We start from the raw sequence: 5,733 nt of genomic DNA, 5'->3' as shown, positions 1-5,733 counted from the left end.
ATTTTCTGGAAAAATTATTTACTTACAAGTCACAATACCAGTGATTTTGAACAGTCAACTAACAGCAAAGTAAAGACGACAGAGCTCACCTTTGGAAGTGATGGCAGACCATCTCCTTTAAGTGGTTCAATCCCTCCCACAGGGATACAGCGAGGAACGTGTGTTAATGGTGCCTATACTTCACTTAGATGGGGTCCTGCTTGCACATTGGTTCAATGTCATGGTGTGTGTGAGGCACGAGAGGGCACTGAGGAATCAATAATGTTATTTCCACAGGTGCTTTAAGAGATCTCTCATGTCCCACCCACACCACACTGGAAGCATTACTTCTTTTAACTCCTAAAGAAAACCTTTAAAATATGGGTAAGGTCAGATTTTTACATACATTATATGTACATTTATTTATTTATTTATTTTTTTTGTCATCAGATATTGAACCAGACTGAATATTTCATGTTTTAGGACAGTTAAGGTTCCCAAAATGTTTTCGTTTTTCCCTAATTTCAATACTTCTAAGCTCAAGAAAGTAAACATTGAACCCATATTATTTTTGTGAAGATTTCTCAGTGATTGTCAATTTCCACCTTTACAGATTTCTGTGCAGGTAACACTGTGAGGCTTATATGTAGTCAATTAGGAACCTGTAACACCAGCCACATTGTTAGTGAAGGTGAGTTGATTGCATGGATAGGTTAGTGTTGCCTTTTTGATAAATAAAAAAAATTCTCTCCATTCTAAGTTTGAATAGCATTTCAGCTATTGCCCCTACCACTTATCCCTGAAGTTTGGATGATCAACACCGTGAGTTCAAATTTCCCAGTATTGTTTGCCATGTAGTAATGGGCACTCTTTCTCTTTTTTTACTACAGATTCAGTTAAAGAGATTCAAGTTGTGTAAGCAAATACATTGAGAAAATGTCTGAATTTAAATGATTTTATGGTCAAAACAATCTTTATCATTTCTAGTTTGACGTCTTTAATGTTTGGTATTAATGTCAAGCTTACTTGAGGAACAAAATCATATTAAGTATATTGTATTGTCATGTTCAAGTAAGTTTTTTTGTCCCACAGGCAAAAACCCCTCAGAGGTGCCTTTAAATGAGGTGTCATTTAAAGGCACCTCAGACCGTAACAAAGTTTTCACATTCATTAAACAAAAATTTTATATCTGTTTCCGGCAAGGTCAGGGAAGGAGAGGGAGAGATATTTGCGATGCGACAGAAATAATGAAGATAATGTTCTGACAGTGAGAGTGGAGCTGACTTAAGGATTTGAGGAGAAGTGTCAGCAAAAATGTCTTCCAAAATAGATTGAGAGTAAATCTCATATGAAAAAGTAAAGGTAGGATAAATAAAATAGTGGTCTCTTGAAATGCTGCAATACTTTGTTTTCTTACACAACAGTACTTTAACAGATAGTCACTCAGGGCAGATGTACTTAACATGCAGGCTATGTCTTCTATCTTAAAAACAGCCAAATGTCATTTGATATAAATAATTTATGAAATAGTGTTTGCATTAACTGCTACAATATTTCTGAGACTGGAGCTGTTTTAGCTTGGCAGAAAGCCTGTGGTCATAGTTTTTAAGGCCGACTTGACCCACATGCAGAGGACACTCTACAGAGAAGCGTAGATTTAAAGTTTTATTTCTCAGTCTCGGGAACGAGGCGAGCAGAGTGGTCAGGAGTCAGGCTGTAAGGAAAAGACAGAGATGAGCTGAGGAAACAGATCGGATAAATCAAGCCAAGATCTATGCTCACTATTCAGGAGGCGATCGATCCGCCGGGGGGAGAGACGGGTACAAGTCTGGGGCGTGAGCCTGCGCGGAACCGGCTGGAGCGCTCCGATGTTCCAGGTAGCAAGGTGAGTGGACAGGTTGCGCTTTCAGACTGGAGGATTCGCAAGGGTGGCTGCCATGCGCAGCACAATCCAATCTTGACGGGAGGTGAGTCCCAGAGGAAGAAACCCAGCTCAGCGGCTCGGCTTGAACAGCCTAAGACGAAGGGAAGATACAGACAATTAATCAAGGCTCAAAACAAGGGGATCTCCCAAAATTCAGGAAATGCTGGCCAGGTAAACACTACCACAGTAGGCAAAACACTCAAGCGTAGAAGAGCCAGCGAACCAACCTCATATAGTCCACCAGCTGATGAGGCAACGACGTACACCGGTCAAACCTCCGGCCTGCAGCTCCAGCGCCTCTTAGGGTTGAGAGAAAGTTAGTAGTAGGCAAGTTGAAAAACAGACTGTGACACCTGCTTTCTTCTTTACTTCGCTCTGACTAACTGTTCGCTAAATGCTAAGAAACTATCTCCTGTAGACAAGAAAATATCGTGTGAAAATCTCTCTATACATTCCCATTTCAAGAAAGTTCAACTCTTTATTTAATACATAAAACCTTACAACAGAAAACAGGTGTACTTTTTGCCTTGACTGTAGAACTAGGAATCATTAAAATCACATAATGGAGCCCCAGTGTAGCAACACAGAGGAGGAGAGAGTATAAAAGGTCCCCTTTAAACACTTCTAAAGACCCAGAGAGACCTAAAACAAGCTGTCTTTGGATTGTACAGCAAGCTAAAAACGCATATGTTGATAAGTGTAACAATATCCTGTCTGTCTAGAGACAAGATACAAGGAGAAGATGAGACGATCTACCCTCTTTGACTTTTAAACCCAGGGGTGAGTTTGTATGTTTTCATTAGAGTAATACTCTAAATCTGTGACCTGGGTCTAATGGGAAATTCTCTGTTGTGGGCCTTCTAGCCGTTCCACATGACTTCCCCTCTGTTCTCACTGGTAAAATAACTCCTTCCTGAACGATTTCATGGGGATAAAAGGGTGTGCTTCATATGTAAAGCAGGTAGCTCCATCTGCGACGTGATATGCTATGTGCGGATTCTTGCTCTCTCTCTTTCCTTCTAGCTCTCTTCTTTTTTTATCTCCTGGGTCGAGGTTGGGTATGCTTTGATCCTCGTCAGAGGGTCGCTGTGGTTCGATTTTCTGTGGCACTCCTCTGAGAGGTCTTTGCTTAGCAATTAAAAATTATGTGAGAGATGTTAGGGGATGATAGTTTTTCCGAAGCTTCTTTGGCCCGTGCATCAGGCAGCAGCGAAGGGTAATCATGTGAGTGTGGAGTCTGAGATGGTAAAAAATAACATTTAGCACATCAGATAATATGTGAGATGTAAAATCAATCGAGTAATTTCTTATCTGCAAGATGTGTTTGCTTATGAAAGTTTCACAGAGGCAGCAGAAGATTGACATTTACATATCTAATTTCAATTTGTTATAATACACATATGATCTGAAAGTGACCATCCTTTATAGAAAGCCAAATTATGCGGGGAACACAATCACTCTGCAAGAGGCGGTGCAGGTTTAGCTCATTAAGATATTTGGTGGGGGCTGCAGCACTTGTGGTGTTGGGGTTAAGCTTGCAACCATATATAGAGGCTATAGTCCTCAATGTGGCCGTCCTTTGCCGAATGTCTGCCCCTCTTTTCTGTCTACCTACTGTTGAAAAATGAAAAATACAGGCCTCTAGAGCTGACAAAATATCTTTAAAATATTGTGCCAAACAGATGGTGGAAAAAAATGTTTTTATGTATGTTTACAAAAAGAAAAACTGAAACTGAAAAATCTGGTGAACAACAGCTTTTGTACTTTTGAGCATCCTCTTGGCTTTTACTTAAACTCGCAAATGGCAGTAGGTAAACCATCTGTCATGTAAATTACAACATTGTGGTGTATATGGCATTTCTGAGTTCTGATGCTCATGCCAAATCATTTTTTGGCATCTGTGGCTTAGCTGGAAATTATACTACATGAGCAGTGTTCTGCATTCATGAGTGGAGCTCATTTTTTTGAGAACTTTGAAGTTAACAGTCCAGTTTGTTTATGACGAACTTGAAGTGAGAACAACATGCCCCAACGTAGTTTAACGTTTCTCTGTTTAGGGATAAATAAAAGATTTACACAGTTTATCAGGGACAAACTTGTGATTTTTCGTGCAGGATATAGACACAATAATCCAAATTTCCTTTAAAGTGAGCTTAATGGCTCCTCTGTGTGTGTGTGCGAGCAGCAGAAAGGAAGTTTAGCCGTCTCTGTGAGGACCCGATATATAATTTTTGCTTCTCCTCTGTTTTAAACTTGCCTACAATATCTATGAATCCAATTTAAAACATAAGAATTTTAACTGAGGGCTCACACCCTAGTCTTCAAAAACAACAGTTTAACCTGAGTTTTTTTGCAACCTGGTTTTATTGTTTATGGGCAGGAGATGAGACGATCCGAGGAAGCTGCCATAGCACGCTGTTACACTCCTAACGAACCTCTCAGGTAGGTATAGACACAATAAAAGCACATATTTTATATAATATACATAACTGAAGCTTTTGTCATGAAGCCATCCATGGCATGTTTGGAGGCAAACTTCTGACCCACATGTAAGAAAACACTCTGGAGACAATATGATTTTAAGTGGTTTATTAAAATACCCCTACATGTGCCTTGAGTTGAGTGGCATTCATGACCCGGTTCCAGAGGACATTGTTCACAATGAAGCGGTCATCAGTGTGGGATGTTGTCAAAGGACATCCATTCCTGTGCTTTTCTGTGACTCTTCCAGTCTCTCTGTATCTCTGTTGCAACCTGCTAATGACACTCTAAGGTCATTGGCCTCATTGGTCTGAGAACATCCTGTTTGAAGCCTAGAAATGGCAAGGTACTGTTGATCAGTTGTTAGGTGTCGTCTTGGTCTAATGATGTCAAAATGTGAACGGCATGATGAGGTCTATTTAAATACTAATTCTGATTGAACAAAGAAATGTATTGGTCGACTCATGTATCAACCTGTTGTTACCTGTTAATTTTTGCCTTTAAGGTCCCTGGTAGAGAACAGCAAGTTGTTCAAAAAGTACTGAAGCACTGAACAGTTGGACACGTGCAATCAAATGTTTAGAGATGGTCACAGTGAGTTCACCTTTAAAGATTATATTGTATTTTAGGTTCATCCTGAAATTCTACCTGAAAGCCGAATACCCCTAACCTTTTGTGAGTAGTCTATAACTGTATCCTGCAATTGTTTAATTATGCGCTGCAGAACTGCTTTCTATTAGTGTTCGAAATGCAAAACCAACTGGGCAATCCTGTCCCATATTTAGTTTTCTATACAGTGCACATGACATAATCAGTGGTTTTTACATTTATAAATCAACATGATGATGTAATCCTACTGAGTTGACCTTTCTCAGATAACAAATGAGTCTATAAATCTGAGTCAAAAGACTCTTTATAAACATTTAACCGAGCAAACATAAGTGATTTATAATCTACTATAAAGCTGCACCAGCTGTGCCAGACATGCTTCAACAGCTCTATTAAATCTTAAGTTTTAATCACATTAAATGTTTATTTTTAACTGTTAGGCTGATTCCTCAATGGAGGTAAGTTTTTTCTTTATCTCCATCCAAAGAAGTTGCTCCGTCAGTTTAGACTACTGTGTCATAACGAAGATTAGCTATCAAGCTTTGTCGACATTACTGAGGCTTCAAGGAAATTTAAGAAGCATAAGAATATTTAATTCACTTTGTGATCATCCATATTTGATGAAACATAATACGGAACAGCTGAAATAAAGTGACCATTAGTTCCTTCCTCGTTCGTTGTTTGATAATAGAAAAGAGCTGTTTGCCAACTTCATGAAGATAAAAAGAATACGACAGAAA

The 5,733-nt window shown here is 39.2% G+C and overlaps 1 long non-coding RNA gene across 1 annotated transcript; it reads right to left on the bottom strand.

Annotated features, from left to right (window-relative positions):
• Positions 1-1,580: 1,580 nt before the first annotated feature.
• Positions 1,581-2,221, bottom strand: LOC124865268. Its single transcript, XR_007037532.1, has 3 exons — positions 2,131-2,221; positions 1,762-1,994; positions 1,581-1,693 (listed from the first exon to the last, which is right to left on the bottom strand). It is a non-coding gene; the product is annotated as an uncharacterized LOC124865268 (long non-coding RNA).
• Between the last annotated feature and the right edge of the window lie 3,512 nt (positions 2,222-5,733).

The sequence above is a fragment of the Girardinichthys multiradiatus genome, chromosome 3 (assembly GCF_021462225.1).
Source record: "Girardinichthys multiradiatus isolate DD_20200921_A chromosome 3, DD_fGirMul_XY1, whole genome shotgun sequence".
Taxonomy (NCBI): domain Eukaryota; kingdom Metazoa; phylum Chordata; class Actinopteri; order Cyprinodontiformes; family Goodeidae; genus Girardinichthys; species Girardinichthys multiradiatus.
The sequence above is the reverse complement of the archived record's forward strand: the minus strand, read 5'-3'. Positions and strand labels throughout refer to the sequence as shown.